The 15,793-nt window shown below is 39.4% G+C and overlaps 1 long non-coding RNA gene across 1 annotated transcript; it reads left to right on the top strand.

Annotated features, from left to right (window-relative positions):
- Positions 1–3,277: 3,277 nt before the first annotated feature.
- LOC127065212 (uncharacterized) lies at positions 3,278–14,668 on the top strand. The gene is made up of 3 exons (XR_007781969.1): positions 3,278–3,415; positions 13,406–13,538; positions 13,884–14,668. It is a non-coding gene; the product is annotated as an uncharacterized LOC127065212 (long non-coding RNA).
- The last annotated feature ends 1,125 nt before the right edge of the window (positions 14,669–15,793 follow it).

The raw sequence follows: 15,793 nt of genomic DNA, 5'->3' as shown, positions 1-15,793 counted from the left end.
ACGGATGCTCCTGTCGCAACGACAAATTTACAACTATCAACGACGTAATCACGAGCGACGACGTAGATGTCAAAGCGTTTGCGAAATGTTGCGTTTCTCCAACGATCGATGAATGAATCGACGATCCTTGCTGTTTTCTTCATACCTTATAAAATATTTCAGGCATCTAGACAGGTGTTTATAGTAGTGGCTCGTGCAAAGGATCAAAAATATTTCTTTTCTATCTCTTCCATCAGACTAACATCTATCTCTTCTAACAATGGTTTAAAACAATGGTGATGATCAGAGAAGAAAATGAAGTAGCAGGAGTCGACGAATGTCAGACCAGTAGCTCGTCTCCATATAAGTCAGTCAAAGAAGCTTTTGTTTAAGTAGCGCATGTCGACATTATGTCCGTCTTAAATCAAGTTTCGAGTCTAATCCCATCGACCTACGTTTTCGTAGACTTCTAGAGCGCTCGATCTCGGATTTCGAGCAATTCGTTAACAACGACGAAATCATAATCGTTGCCGATTGCGGAACGAGTGGGTTCGCGCTTATGGTACGACCGGACTAAGAGTGTGTGTAAGGGAGAGAGAGAGAGCAAACGACTGCGCGCGGAAGTGACCTCGGTGAATGGGTTGTTAGTGGCAGATTACCCCCAACGCCTTACAATCACGGCGCCTCTTTGAAACGTACGCTCAAGCCTAGCCTATAAGCTATCGACTTGCATGCCAACTAGTAAACTAGTTATCTTCACTTCAGATATTACGGCCAACGCCATGATTAATAGCCGATTCAGCGATCTCAAAATCCATTTCCTACCGAGCAATACCGACTCGTTTCGCTTTTCGACGTAATAGGTCGAACGTAAAACCAGTGAAAAGGATCTTATTAATCATTTTTCTAGAGGTATTATAAACGATAGATATATGTATACTATACTTATATACTTTGCTTCAGGAAAATCGGGTATAATCTTACCATTTCGATTACGAGACTTTATATGCCATAAAGTAGAAATAATGATCGTGAGTAGAGGGGGAGAGAGAAAGAGATAGGAGTCAATTTTAATGATAAAATCGATCGATTTAAATGAAGACGATACCGTAGATTAAGATAAATTCTTTTCATGAAAGCAATACGATCTTACATTTATCTAATCTATCGGTGGAGTAGAGTGAGTCAAGAAGAAAGCTAGATTCACGTGAATGATGAGCCGAATTAAAAAGACTTGAATGGGATACGTTCGAAATGATTAAGCTTGGAAGACAGCATGTGGACACTTGAAAGGATCGGATAAGATTATACCTTCTTTAAAGGATATAACTTCTTTCCTTTCCCTGTGCTACCTCTTGTACTCTCTTCTTCTTCTTCTTCTTCTTCTTCTTCTTCTTCTTCTACTTCCTCCTCCTCTTCTTCCTCTTCTTTTCCTTCTCTTATTCTCTCTTTTTTCGTTTTTATTCTTGGACCATTACGTCACGTCTATATGCTCGTTTTCTCTATATAACAAGTAATATCCCCTCACGACTATATGCCATTTTTACGTAACCATAAAAATAAATCCAATCCGAAGAAAGCGATCTTATTTTTAAGCCGGCACTTTGAGCTCGCATCATGCTTGTTTCTTCCTTCTTTTATTTGTTAAAGTAAACTCGACGGATTTAAATCGGAAAATTTTTTTAAAATTCATAATATTTAAAAATTAACTCGATCTGTTTGTTTCTTTCTGAAACAAAAAAAGTATAAAAGGTACTGCAAAATATAGAGTTTCCATGTAAATGAAAAGTTTTCTTTAAAGATTGACTTTTAAAGAGTTACGGTAATATGAATCGTCGACGAAGAGTCGTCGTTATCGTCGACGTCATTGTCGTTGTACGTTGCCACGTCGTTGACGCGTCGAACGAATAGAAGAAACGAAAGACTAGTGGAGTTTCAACGAATACGCTGATCGATACTTTTTAAGGATGCGATAGGATGCCTCTTCAACTTTTTATTAAATCCAGCGAGGTTAACAAGGGTGTCTATTGCGCGAGTGTGAACCACGTGGCTTGCTTAAGTTAGACAAGAGAAGAAAAAAAAGAAGGAGGGAGAGACAGGAGAGGGTTGAAGTACGATGAAAGATGAGGAGGACGAGGATAAGGATTTAGATGAGAGCATGAGGACGTCGAGTGAGAGAGAGAAAGAGACGAAGAGAGAGAGCAAAGTGAAGTGCAGGGTGATTTGCAAATTCCATCATCCCTCGTCGCATTAGCTCCTACCTTACCAAGAGAGATATATATGTATATACACATATACATATATGTGTGTGTACGCACATATATATGTGTACATATATATATGTATATATATACTTGTATATATATGTATGTGTGTATATATATATATATATATATATATATATATATATATTATATATTCAGTCACCATCTCGGCGTGATTGCACGCGACAAAAAGACGATTTGCGGCTTTTCCTCTATCGTGAGCCTTGAGAAGGAATCTTCTTCCTCTCTATCTCTCTCTCTTTCTCTAGCTCGAACTCTTCCTCTCCTTTCTATATATAGCACTCCATTCAGATAAATCCGCTTTTGATGCTAGTACCGTAGCAAAGATAATTTTCCCTTTATACCAAGAATGGAACCATAAAGCGACGTCGACGAGGATGACGACGAGAACGGCGACGACGAAGGCTTCACGGTTCTCTGAACCTAACCGAGATACGAAATTATCCGTAATACGTTTACGATTATCTCTAGCCGACGGTTATTGACAATAAATATCTTATCGGTTCATATACTATTCTGCCAGGTTGTTGAATCGCTTTCCTCGAGCATATCGATTAGATGCATTAAGTTATAGTGGAATGCATTAAGAGTCGGTTATAGCTCGTACTTTGTCCCTTGTTTCCTTTCGATAAAGACAAATTCGAAGATCGTTGAAATGGATATGAATTTTTATATAATGATAATACTAAATATAATGTCCGATTCTCTGTCTCTCTCTTTCTTCTCTTATTTTTTCGTAGATTTTATTCTGCTCGTTAGTCTCTGTCCCTCTTGATTTTGATTCCTTTTTGATTTTGACCGAATCTCTTACTCGTACGTACGAATTTTCTACAAGCTTGACCCAATTCCAAAGACCATGATAAAACGAATCCGTACGGTGTTACGACGTTATTGTCGCTCTGACGTACTTTCGCTTTGACGATCGAGTTAAAGCAAATAGATGTGGCGGTTAACGACTTAAACGGTACTTACCGAGCTTCCTATATAAACGCTCGATTTAGAAGACCCCTAGAACGAGTTCCAACGAGATCAAGTACCTTGTATATTAAGAAAAATTCGATGGACAGACATTCGAATGTATATTTTCTCTAAACAAAATTTACTTACTAGATGAAAAGGGAAGAGGAACAAAGCTAACGTGAATTATACGCGTAAGTGTTAATAACGATCAAGCTCCTATTTCATAATCACGGCTAAATAAACTGGCGGACTCGGAACGTAAAACGACCAAGCTTTCGTTGACTTTAGGTCTTCCGTTCTCTCCGTCTCACTCTCTCTCTCTCTCTCTCTCGCTCTCTTTCCCTCTCTTTCTCTCTCTAGACTCTTTGAAATAATTACGACTGCAGCAGCAGTAACAGCAGGAGGAGCAGTGCTTGCAGTAGCACGCAAAATGGAAGTGAATTCAAACGTGCGAGAGCCCGCGCACGAAAATACAAAAGTGCAAAACGAGGAGAGCCAAGACCGCAGGGTAAGTGCCGTCACTAACGGTGGATTGTGCCGGCTGTACACGGTTGCACTCGTTGCACCGTAACCACCCTACCTACTTACCGCATTGCACACTGCATCTCCTGGCACTAGAGAATGCAAGAGAAAAAAGAAAGAAAGGAAGAAAGGGAGAGAGAGAGAGAGAGAGAGAGAGAGAAGGTAAAGGACCATGGCAGCGTCCAACAACTTCCGCTATTTCGTTCTCGACGAACCGTGCTTCGCTTTAACTCCCCGCCCACTTTTTCCTTTCTGTTTCCTTCTTTTTCTCTTTACACTTTTCTCCACTTTCCTTATCACGTCAGTGAATCTCTAATGACTCGGCTTGCTTCCTTCTTGTTACCATTAGTTTTTTATCAGTTTCCATTGACCACTTACTATTTTATTCGTGCGATCGAGTAGTAAAGGAAGTAGGAAATGCCGAGTGAGACGTGGTATTTAACGAGGAATTCACGACGAGTTGCCAGCTCAGAACCCGCCTCTATGTAGCTTTCGCCCTCATTCCAAGCATAGTGGGAGCCCTTCTCTCTCCCTTTCTCTCTCGTCATAAAGTCGGTGTACTGTATATTTCGTACTCTTGTACGAGCACGAGTGCATTATACGAATTTGCTTGGAACGATGACGTTAGCGCTATTAGCTTGTTAGTTTTAAGAAAAAACGTGAATTCGTACTTACAAGCTTGTACTTAGTTACACTAGATCGATATCGTATAACGGAGAAATTGTATAATTTATATGTCGAACGTTTCTTGAAGTATCCAGTCGATTAGGTAATTCGTTTTACAAAAGTACTATAAATAGTTAAAAATGTGACGGTAAGAGTAAGCAAGAAAAAACGTAAATCAACTCAAAATCTAGGATGTATTCTTCGACGAAACGAAAAAGACGAGAATTAATATAACGATGTAAAGGAAAAGCTTTTTGCAGAAAGAACGAATTTCTCGAAGGTCTCTATATTGACAGTTTAGAGTAGACGACGAAAGATTTTAATTCGACGTTCCATCTTTTTGCCAACAGGTAAAACGTGAGAAAATCGCAAAAGTTGCACAGAACTCGAAGTAAAATTTGTTAAGGACTTATAACGCTTTATGGTACAATAAAAAGAAAAAGGGCATCGCTAGTGAACCGTTCGACCGAATTCTTTCTTTCCCTCATCGTGCTCGACGATATTAAATTGTTTGGAATTTCAATCGACTCTTTATTTCATAGAAAAAGAGATAAGATATAAAGGAACAAGAGAAAGGACAAAAGATAATCCTGCGAAACGTATTACATTATTATCCGTATAGAGAACGAGCTATCGATTTTATTGACAATAATATATATTTATAACTCTACCGATGATTGTCCGTATAGCAATAGCAATGGCGCCAATACGATTTCATTAATTGCCGGGACAAATTGATAGCTAACGAGCAGGGCGAAATGTAATGCACTCTAATAACTACGAAGAGGGGAATTGTCGTCGTACACGACAACGCATCTAAATGTTTTCATTTCTGTCTCTCTCTTTCTATATCGATTTTTTTTTCTCCTCTTACTATGTTACCCTTCTTCGACTCTCTCTTGCTTTCGCTTTAAGTACAGAGAATTCATTAACGTTGAAATACATGTCATTAATGGCAAGGCTCTTTTTTCTAATTCTTCTCATTAAGATCAGAGGAAAGGTAGTAAAGTGTAGCTCTTGCTTTTACCAAGAACCTGGTCTATTAATGATCCTCTGTCGAGTCGTAACGTTGTAAACGAACAGGTCGATTAATGAGATTTTCGAATAGGTAAAGCGGAAAATTTTCTTGGCCGCTTTTAGAGAAAAGAAAAAAGAGAGAACAAGAGGAAGCGATAACGAGAAATAAAGCGAAGTTACGAGAACGTTTGGAGAGTCTAATGATAACTTACTGCACGTTTCTATCGCTCGTTTCTACTTTCATATCTATCTCACGACATTCGTTTTGTCTGGAACAAATGAGTGACATTTGTCTGGTGAGATCAGAGATTTCAATGGTCGCGAATCTCTTATAATACGGCGGTCATTCTCGGTTCGGATCGACGAAGTAAAACAAATCAAAATTTGGATCACGAACTAAAACACGCTATACGTGTATATATATAAATGCACCCCTTTTTTGGAATTAATAAGAATTAAGAGAGAGAGAGAGAGAGCACTGTGTAACAGAATGTATTAATTATATTACAATTAACGTAGGTATATAGACTCGTGGTGTAACGAGTACGTGTGCGAGCAACTTTTAAAGCAGGAGATTGAGATTCATGAATATCAACAGGTAACTAGTGCCGAAAATAAAACGAAGTAGGCACGAAGAAATTCGCTTTGGCGTAAAGTTCCATGATAATTTACTTTTCATTCGAGAAATTGAGTACTTCTATATTTCACTCTGTAAAATATAAATATCCTAAGCTTCTGATATATGTACACACACACACACACACACACACATGTATATATATCACGTCATGTCTACGTCACATGCGATCAATATGCATACGAACTTTATTGAATTTGATCGTTGAATTCGCTCCCTTGTTCACAGGTTTCGGTTAATAACATTGATAAATAATCAATTCATTTACGGTTGATCTTTTCTTCTCTCTTTCTCTCTATTTCTCTTTTATTCTCTCTAGTGTATCTAATTTTTACCGTTCTCGACGAGATAACTCGGTGAGAGCTTCCGCAATTTAAAATACGAATGTACTCAGGACGTATAATTCCATGCTAGTCACCGTGATTTTAAGCTTCATTAAATGAGAAATAGTTTCTACCGCTTTTGGTAGGAAGGAACTCTCGCGAGAGCTTTTTTTCGGATACGTCAGTTCGCCGTTAACAAGGCAAGGCGAAGCAATTATTTCTTAATTGGACAGATTGATAGTAAATTCCAAACGAAGAGGAGAATGGAAAAGCTTTGATGATAGGCCAATTGTACTATAATGTAGGAAAAACGTTTTGACGTACATAAATGTTAACAGTTTTATTGACCGTTGACTAATTGCTTGTTATGGCGCCTAACGTGACCCGGTCTTTGTACGCCGATCCCTTCTCTCACGGGCTATTGTAAATTCTATAATATTACAGTCGGTGTAATGTTCGTTAAACTAAATTTATATAAATTGATCGATTGTGCTTACCACGATTATAGAATCGTTCCAAACAAACAAAGAATTACTTCTGTAGTACTTAAATATTTAACAGAGACTTAATCAGTACCCAATTGTAAACATATAACAACAGGAAATTCAAAAGTTATCGAACAATTCTTAATATTTCAAAATCGTAAAATGTTTGAATACCTCGTATTCGCAGTCGAACCTCTTATCGGTTCTTTCGTTTCGGTAAGTATTCTTTTCGAAAAGAGAAGATTAAAGAAAAACGGACAAACGAGGGTGAAAGGAAGAAAATATACCAAGAGAAAAGGAAAAAGGGAAAAAGAAAATCTAGAGTCACAAGGCAAACAGAGAAGTTTAAAAGACCGACGCTGTGAAAGCGAAGTTTTAGGCGACTCGACGTTTCATATTGATTTTAGTTCATGACATACGTTTTTCGCTCTTTCTTTCAAATTTTTCAAAAAAGCTTCATTTGATTAAAATTGACAATATTGCTTGTAAAACGTTTCCCTATCGATATAAAAACGGATTTTGTAAATTAAATATCACGCTTAGTTTGCTCGTTTCGCCATTTCGAAAAGATTCCTCTTTTTTATACTAGATATTTTTCTATTTTTACATGGAACATCGATATTTTACTACTATTTATATTAATTATTTCAAAAAACTCTTTTGAACGAATATCGTTTCAAACATCGGTAAATATTTAACAGACCGCTTCTATTCAGAGCGAGCCATAAAAGGATACATCTGGATCTTTTCGATATTCACTTATTCAGAATCGAGTTGAGCATGTATGTGTGTATATATATATATATATATACATACATATATACATATATATATATATATACATACACATACATATGTACACATACACGCGTATGATCTATATACATGTATGTATGTATATCGATAGTAGCTAGATTTGACTTATCCTTAACGTACTTTGAAGTGTAATATGTAAAGCAGTGTATCTTACCCATAAAAGCTTCCATTACCATAGCGAAAAGTAAAGTTCGACTATGAAACAAAATCCATCACGAAGTAATATCAATGCAAAATATTCGAAACTCCTCTAGTTAGTCGATCGTATTTTTTTCTCGGAGTATTCGCCATCACAATGGAATCGCTTTTTTCTTTTATAACAATCTATCCTTTCAAATTCAAACTTTAACGTCGGAAATTGTCTTTATCGGTCCGCTTGATTTTTACATTTTACAAATAAGATATTTAAGAAAATCGTTAATTTTTGCATTCAAATACTCGAAAAGAGTGAGAGCGAGAAACCGAGAAAAATGAAGCGAGACGAAGTTGTAGCACGCATTCGAAAGTTAAGACTTATAATTTTCGACGGGATACGAATCCTCGAATATCAATACCGATTCTTGCCAGCTTTATCCGCCTCTACCGAGCTACTTTTCAATAGCCTGGATCACTCCTTTGAGACTTTAGCGTCGATTCAACTCCTCCAACGTTTCTCTTTTCCTCTTTCGCTTCTCTTTATCCTTTTCTTAGCAGAGTTTTACGTACTGTCGTCGACTAGTGCTTTTCCCGTACCTTCTCTCTCTCTCTCTCTCTCTCTCTTTCTCTCACTTACTTACTCTCTACCTCGTCGAGAAAGCGAACGGAGGAATCGTTTGTTTCCCGCAATCTGCAGTACGGTAAATTCCGAGCGAGTGGCGTGCATGGCACGGTGTGCTGCGAGATGGGAACGGTTCTTGGCTCGAATGTGTTGGAGGGTCGAAGAACTCGCTCGGTAGGGAAGGAAGATAGAGATAGAGTTGGATAGACAGTTAGAAATAGAGAGAGAGAGAGAGAGAGAGGCTATAAGGGTGGAACTATTCGAAGGGACTAAGAGTAGCCTCGTTCGAAGGGAAAAGGGTCTGGAAACCTCCCGGGGAATCAGCTGATCTTCCATGGACGGCTCCCTGCGGTTCCTGATGTACAATCGCTAGCAACACGCTATCGGATTCCAAGGATAGGATGCGTTCTGTGTGGACGTTACGTTACCACCACTCTACTTCCATCCTCCTTTCTACTCCTGTCGGCTTAGAGAAATCTGACGTTTACTTTGCCTTCCTTCCTACCTATCTACACTCTCCTCTCTCTCTTCTCTTCTCCCGTGCCACCCTTTCTCTCTCGTAATCCTCTTGAGCGTGGTAATTAGACTAAGATCGCGATTAGGAGTTCGCCTAAACGTCGGCCCGACGATAATAATGTCAGAGCTCTTGGTTCAATCGATGTTCGAGAGAAACCGAGGGCACAGAAGAACAGACAACATTATGTTGTTCCACGTATCAGAACGATGCAGATTCCTTTTTTGTTTTTCACATGGAAGTTTTGTACTTATGGACGGCGGGAGAAGGTATCTCAAATCCGTCTGCTTGGTAAACTTCAAAGGTTTTAAAGTTCTCATGGATAATAAATAATTAAATGTGCGAGTTCTGCATCGAAAGAGATCTTCTTGAAATATGTAAGCATTCGGGTAGATCCTTTCCCTTCGTACTACCTGCAAAAATGAGGGCAGAAGGTAGAAAGAAAAAGAGAGAGACAGGTAGCAAGCGTGATATTCTCGCAAGAGTACCAACGTCACTCGGTGAAAAAAAAACTGAGGAAAAAACTGATGAAATAAAAGAATAGAAACAGAGAAAAAATAGAAAGAGAAATACTGCAGCGAAATTTAAAATAAACTCAGAAACAAAATAATTATTGTCATCAAGAATGCAAGAACCGACGATAAGAGCTTTCTTCTTAGCAACATTAGCGACATTATCGTATTAGCTGCCGTATTAGCCGGTTCCTGTCGTATATAATCTTGCGATACTTTGCCGTACTTTTTTCTCGTGTATCTTCGTCGTTTTTCTTCTTATTAAAATAAACCAAAAAAAAAAAATAGATAAAAAAAATCTCTTAATATTTGATTAAGACTATTTCAGGTAACGCGTTTTGAATTATTCATGACTTGACCGATCGGCCTCGTCATATAAAGGAAATTTAATTGTCTTTTTCGAAATACGTTTTTGCTTTTAATTAACACGTTCGCTATGATGCTGTTGAAAAGAGATTCCAACCACAGCTCTGTACTTATTTTTCAAACTTTTGCAAAATATACTGCAGAATTTTATTCGGATAATATTCAAATCTAGTAAAGAAGCATACAGTTTTCCACTGTGTCACAAATATGTGGAACTGGGTCATATACATAATTTTGCTCGTACGTGCAGAAAAAACATAAAAATTGATGGCCGTCGCACACGTGTGAGGCTGGACCTTCAATAGAAATCGGTATGTCACAGATATGTTGGTAACGACCACGTTAAGAAAAATACAAGAATTTATAGAAGAAAACTACTTGTTTCTTTATATAAATGGACTGTCATGGAACGAAACGAGAGTCATATATATTGTCCGATTATAAATCTTTTCTATCGAGATAAGTATTAATACATAAGAATTTTGTCAAATTTTATCCATCATTGACGACGACGAGCTTTTCTTCTCCGATATATCTGTTTACTAACGCAATATTTTTCTTAAAAGGATGAACTTTGTTCAAGCTTAAGACGCAACGAATAAAACAACGAAAGAAAAGTACGACGCAAAGTAATCACGTTTGTCGGCCGCCAAGATAATAAAAAGAGTCGGAGAGCCTGTCGATAAATCGCTCGTGAAAAGGCCATCGCGTGTCTTTGTCATGTACAAATTAATTAAAAAGTTTCGTACAAGCGTAGAATAAATGACAGTGAGAGAAAGAGAGAGGAAGAGGGAGGGAGGGAGAGAGAGAGAGAGAGAGAGGAAAGGTTGCTCGAACAAGAAGTTGTTTTCGAGATTTTTGATACCACAACGATGACGTCAATTCCACTTTCACAATTACAGAAAAGAGAGAGTGGGCGAGAAAAAAGACAAAGTAAAAAAAAATGCTTTGACCGTTCAATCGTGTTTTTTAATCTCGATGTAACATCTATAGTCTTTTGTTCCAATTATTTCGGACATGATGCTCTCGCTAAATGAAAATTATCATTTCAACGACAACGAAGATTACTTTCCGCGAAGCTTTGCTCACCGTAACGTGCGCTAACGCATTTTCGAAATATTACAAAAGGCGTGTATATATATATATATATCGTTGGATATTTTACGTTGGGAGTATTAGTAGCGTTAAGATTTGATTTTCCTAAGAAATAACTCGTCAAAAAATCTCATTTTCTACGATCGATGAAAGTTTAATTTTCATGAAATATTTAGGAAATGGAATAATAACGAGATAATAATCTAAACGCTGTTTCGGAGCCAAACGCAATTCGTATTAAAAATAGCGATTTTGCAAGGCAAATACACGGCTTCGATCATAAATGTAATTATATTCGATGATCATGAGAATCGTTTAGAAAACGTTTTCTTCGTGAAACGATCGGAAAGAAGATACGCGCCTGTTTCTCTTGGTTTATTTCGATCGGATACTTTGATCGACCTTACGATCAATTTTAAGTCAATATCTCAGTTTAGCCGTTTCTCCGTCGAATCGTCGTAAGTCCTTTGACCAACCGTTGCCTCCTTTATATATCGTGAACAATGATACAGAAGAAGAAGAAGAAGAAAAATAAAGAGATAAGGAGATTCGACTAGCGTTCACCGTTTTCCCGATCTCTATCGGTGCACTCTCGAGAACGGGAAAAGGATCAAAGAGAAGCGAAACAGGATGGAAGATCTTAAAGGGCTGAAAGACAGCGAGTCACGAGTCCATCGCGAAGACAAAAGTTCGGCTGGATCAAAGGGCCGCTTAGACGATTTTTTTGCGAAAGCAACCACCTTCCGAAGATTGGAAGGGAAAGGCGGTTACGGGCTCGATCTCCTTCTAGCTGGTAACGTATCCGCCTGATCCAACGCTGAGTTCGACTACTGCGCTTTACTATCCAACAGACGTATTCCACTCTCCCGACATGGCACGCCGCAAATCCGTAAAGCTTAAATCCTACCGAGTCTCTGTGGATTTGTCGAGAGGGCTGCCTCGTGAACGCTGGGCTAGAAGAGCCTGAATGGGAAAAGGATAGGTCTGGACGAAAAGGAAAGGGAACAGAAGGACGATGCGAAGCCGTGGAGAAGAAGGTTGGAAGAAGGAAATAGAAAAAGCAAGCGGCTCAGACGCCGCAATTGGAACTACAATTCGGAAGCCCTTCTCCGAAAGGAATTTGCACCCTTCTTTTCCCTCTCCTCCTTCTTCTTTTTTTCCTTCTTCTTCTTATTTTCCTATTTTTTCTCTGCCTCCTACATCTTCCTGATCGATCCTATGAATATTCGATATCGTCCTCGCGTACAAAGTGTCTCTCGTAGAAAACAATTTTCTTCTCTCTCTCTCTCTCTCTCTCTCTCTCTCTCTCTCTCTCTCTCTCTCTCTTTCCTTCACAATCCCGAGATATTCCGGAGATAAATTTAACTAACAATAAACGAAGTAAAACGTACGCGTACGCGCGATTAAAATAAATCGTGTTTCTCGTGCGAACCTTCGTTCGTCCTTTCTTTTTTCGTACGTAAAAGTTACAACAAAATGTCACAGTAACTTTCATTTGATGGTATAAAAAGTATCAGTATTCTAATCGCGAGGTCGTTCGTTTTATGATGTAAAAAGAGCGACCGCGTTAATAGACGCGATGACGGTTAAATTTATAGTTGTACCGCACAAAGAGAATAAATTGATGGAAAAGTAGGAGAGAGAGAAAAAAGTGAAATAAAAATAAAGAGATACATAGCCAGGAGATGGATCGACGATACATTTTTCCCGAAGCACTTTTTTCGAGTCTTTGACGAGCTCTCGCGAATCGTCAGTACGAAGCGACGAGTTCGGAGCTTACCGTATCGAAACGAAAAACTCGTTCTCTGCTCGTTCGGCCGATTCGTTCTGAAAAATCCTTTCGGGAAAAATCGGCGCGTCAATTTAAATTTTCCATCGCTTGCTCACCACTCTCGAACCTAATCCTCCTCCCCTTTCCTCTTTGCCATCTCCACCATCTCCATCACCTCCATCCGGTTCTCTCGTAATCGAGTAAACCGCTCTATTTCGAGAGCCGAACGACAAAAGCCGACGGCGAGACACGCTCGAGGAATCTTTCCTTCCTTCCTTCCTGTACTTGCGAGCTTCCGAATGAAGCGTTCTGAAAATGCAAAATTATGCATAACGTTAGGTTCCGGTCGACACTTTGCGAGTCAATCTTCCAACGAGGAAAACACATCGCTGCTGCTCGGGTAAGCTTCAAATTCTCTTCCCGGAGTTACGCCTTCTTTTTCCTTTTCCCTTTTCAAAAGCGAACGCACTCCGCCGTTATTTTATTTTATATTCGGATCGAAATAATGATATCCGTGGAAAAAGAACTTTGAATTAGATCGGATAGAATCAATTGAGCGACGCAGTTCTTTTCAGATTCCCTGCGGATATCTGAAATTTTTAATGCAATTCCTTTTTTGTTTTATAAAATTCGAGTTATACGATACATTTGAAGCGACAGGGGAAGAGTTATAACGGATTAACAAGGTAATTCTTTATAGGAGACTCTTCGGGAGAGATAGTACGGCTGCAGTCGGGAGAATCGTACTTTTTTAGCAAAAATCCGAACAGACAGTATTTTGCTTAATTTCTCGTAAGGAGACTTCTACGAGAGAAACGTGGTCACATGTTTAAGTAAGTTTGTAAGTCATGGCACGCTTTGGTAATCACCGAAACTAGTCCCAGGAGCTTTCGTAACCTCGTAACTCCATCTCGCTCCATCGCGTTAGTTTAATATTACTCAGGTAAGTTCGAAGAAAGGAGCGAGAGTACGAAGATTCCTTGGTGTGGTTCAACCCGCTTTTACACACGGACACGCTTACAAAGATATGAGGTACAAGCAAACGTAGAGAGACATGTACGCGCGTATATATACGTAGATTGCAAGATGTATGATGGTAGGATGGTAGGTAATATATATGTATATACTGAAATAGTACGTACCTAAAGGATAACACAGGTACGTATCCTCCTATGCAGACTCCTTGGAATTCTCTCACGAAGTAATCCCGAGTACGTCGCACGATAAGGCCGAGCGGAAGAATATACGATGGCATAAAGTAAGCGAGACCGGCCAAAGCCTCGCGCGGAAGATTCATTTAAGGCTTATGAAGAAGAGGAAAAGGAAGAAAGGAAGAAGAGAGAGAGAGAGAAGTCGTCCTCCTCGAAAAGAGAAGATTCACCATGCCTTCTATAGTCTAGTCTTCTCTTTCCTCTTCTTTACTATCGTTCTCATCCGCTCTTCTGAACACGCCACGCCTCGGATAATGGAGAACCCATCGTGAAAAAAGTAAGAGAGAGAGAGAGGGGGGGGGGGAGAGGGAGAAAGGGAGGGAGGAAGAGGCCAAAACGTGGAAAGATAGAAGGAGAAGAAAGTTCGGTGGCGAAAACTTTGGATATTTTATTCGGTGCTGAAATAACTTTTAATATTCCCCTCCCATCCTACTCCTTTCCTACAGGTTTATATCAAGAAAAGATTCCAGTCGCCTCTTTTTTCCTTGAACCTCGCGGCGGGCACGACTCAACGCGACTTTTTTTAACCACAGTCTAACATCGCGCTTCGCTGAGCTTTGTGGAGTTTTTAATGAAGAGTTCGAGCTCTCCCGCTTATTGGTTTTCTGCTCTGAAGGAGAAATATTCGACTTCGATTTACCGCGTGGCTCTCTGTATGCGTTTGCGTTCGTTCAACGCCTCCGCATGTGATTTTTATATGGATTTCAAAGGAAAGACCTTTTGGGGTTTTATTAAACGAACCACCCAGATTCGCTTTCCCACGTACGAAAACTAAATGTTAAGGAATCGAAAGCACATCGATAGTCTCGAGTCCTTCAACTTGTTTGGTTATACTTTCGACCCATCGCGACATACTTTGATCGTTTCTTTTAAAAAATGTAACGTAACGATATGTAGCATGAAATTAACGAAAAAATCGAATCAAAGTCGGACGCAAAAGAGTCATCGACGGTAACAGAGAGCAACGAGATTCTCATCAAAGTTCCTACTCAGTCTCTTTAAAGACGTAGCTTAACAAATTTAGGATGTAATCATACTCCAAGTTCGATGCGCAGACTCTTTAGCCGCTGCCTTAGTTACGTAGTCCGCCGGCGTTTCTCGCCAAGTTCGCGTTCGTTCGCTCTCTTGCTCGCGAGAAGAGAGTGGAAAGGTGGTAGATAGGTGGAGAGGAAGGAGGAGAATCGGGGGTGAGAAAGAGAAGACTAAGTTTCTAATCCGCAAATCGGTGCCTAATATACACGCAACAGCTCGGGTGATGCATGTTTAAGCCAGAGACGGTTTATGTCGTAAAGTTCGTATTGTAATTCTAAGACCAGAATACTTGAGGGGGTGGCATATGGCTGTACAATTACGCGGTTGGCTCTTACACATCGTCACAAGTTTATCGATAATTTAAGTTTTAGCTCGCAGGACACATAGACGTACGCGCGATATCGAGCAGCGGAGCGTTACTTTGTCCTCGCGTTTTCGATAGAATAGCAATGTGTATCTATGTCCCCTGAAAAGCCTTCTATGTCTCTATGGACATTGTACGCGCTATCGTCAAAGTACGTACAAACTTGGAATCGATCGAAATGTTTCAAGATCTGAAACGATGCAACGTCGATAATAATCGATAAACAAGGTTGAAACTACACACACGTCGAACGGGTATACGGTCCGCAAATATACGCGAGACGCGCTAAATAGGAGAGTAGGGATATAATGACAGCCTCCTCGATGTACGAAAGTAGGTATGGATCTCGATCGCTTTCCTCTGTTTCGCGAATTATGAAGGTAAGTAATAAGATTAAGGATGATAAGATTAACGTTTACAGGGCGAAAGAGAGGGAGAGAGAGAGAGAGAGAGGAACAGCGACGTATTATTTTTTCTTTTT

Source organism: Vespula vulgaris, chromosome 7 (assembly GCF_905475345.1).
Source record: "Vespula vulgaris chromosome 7, iyVesVulg1.1, whole genome shotgun sequence".
NCBI lineage: Eukaryota > Metazoa > Arthropoda > Insecta > Hymenoptera > Vespidae > Vespula > Vespula vulgaris.
This window is presented reverse-complemented; position numbering and strand designations above follow the sequence as displayed.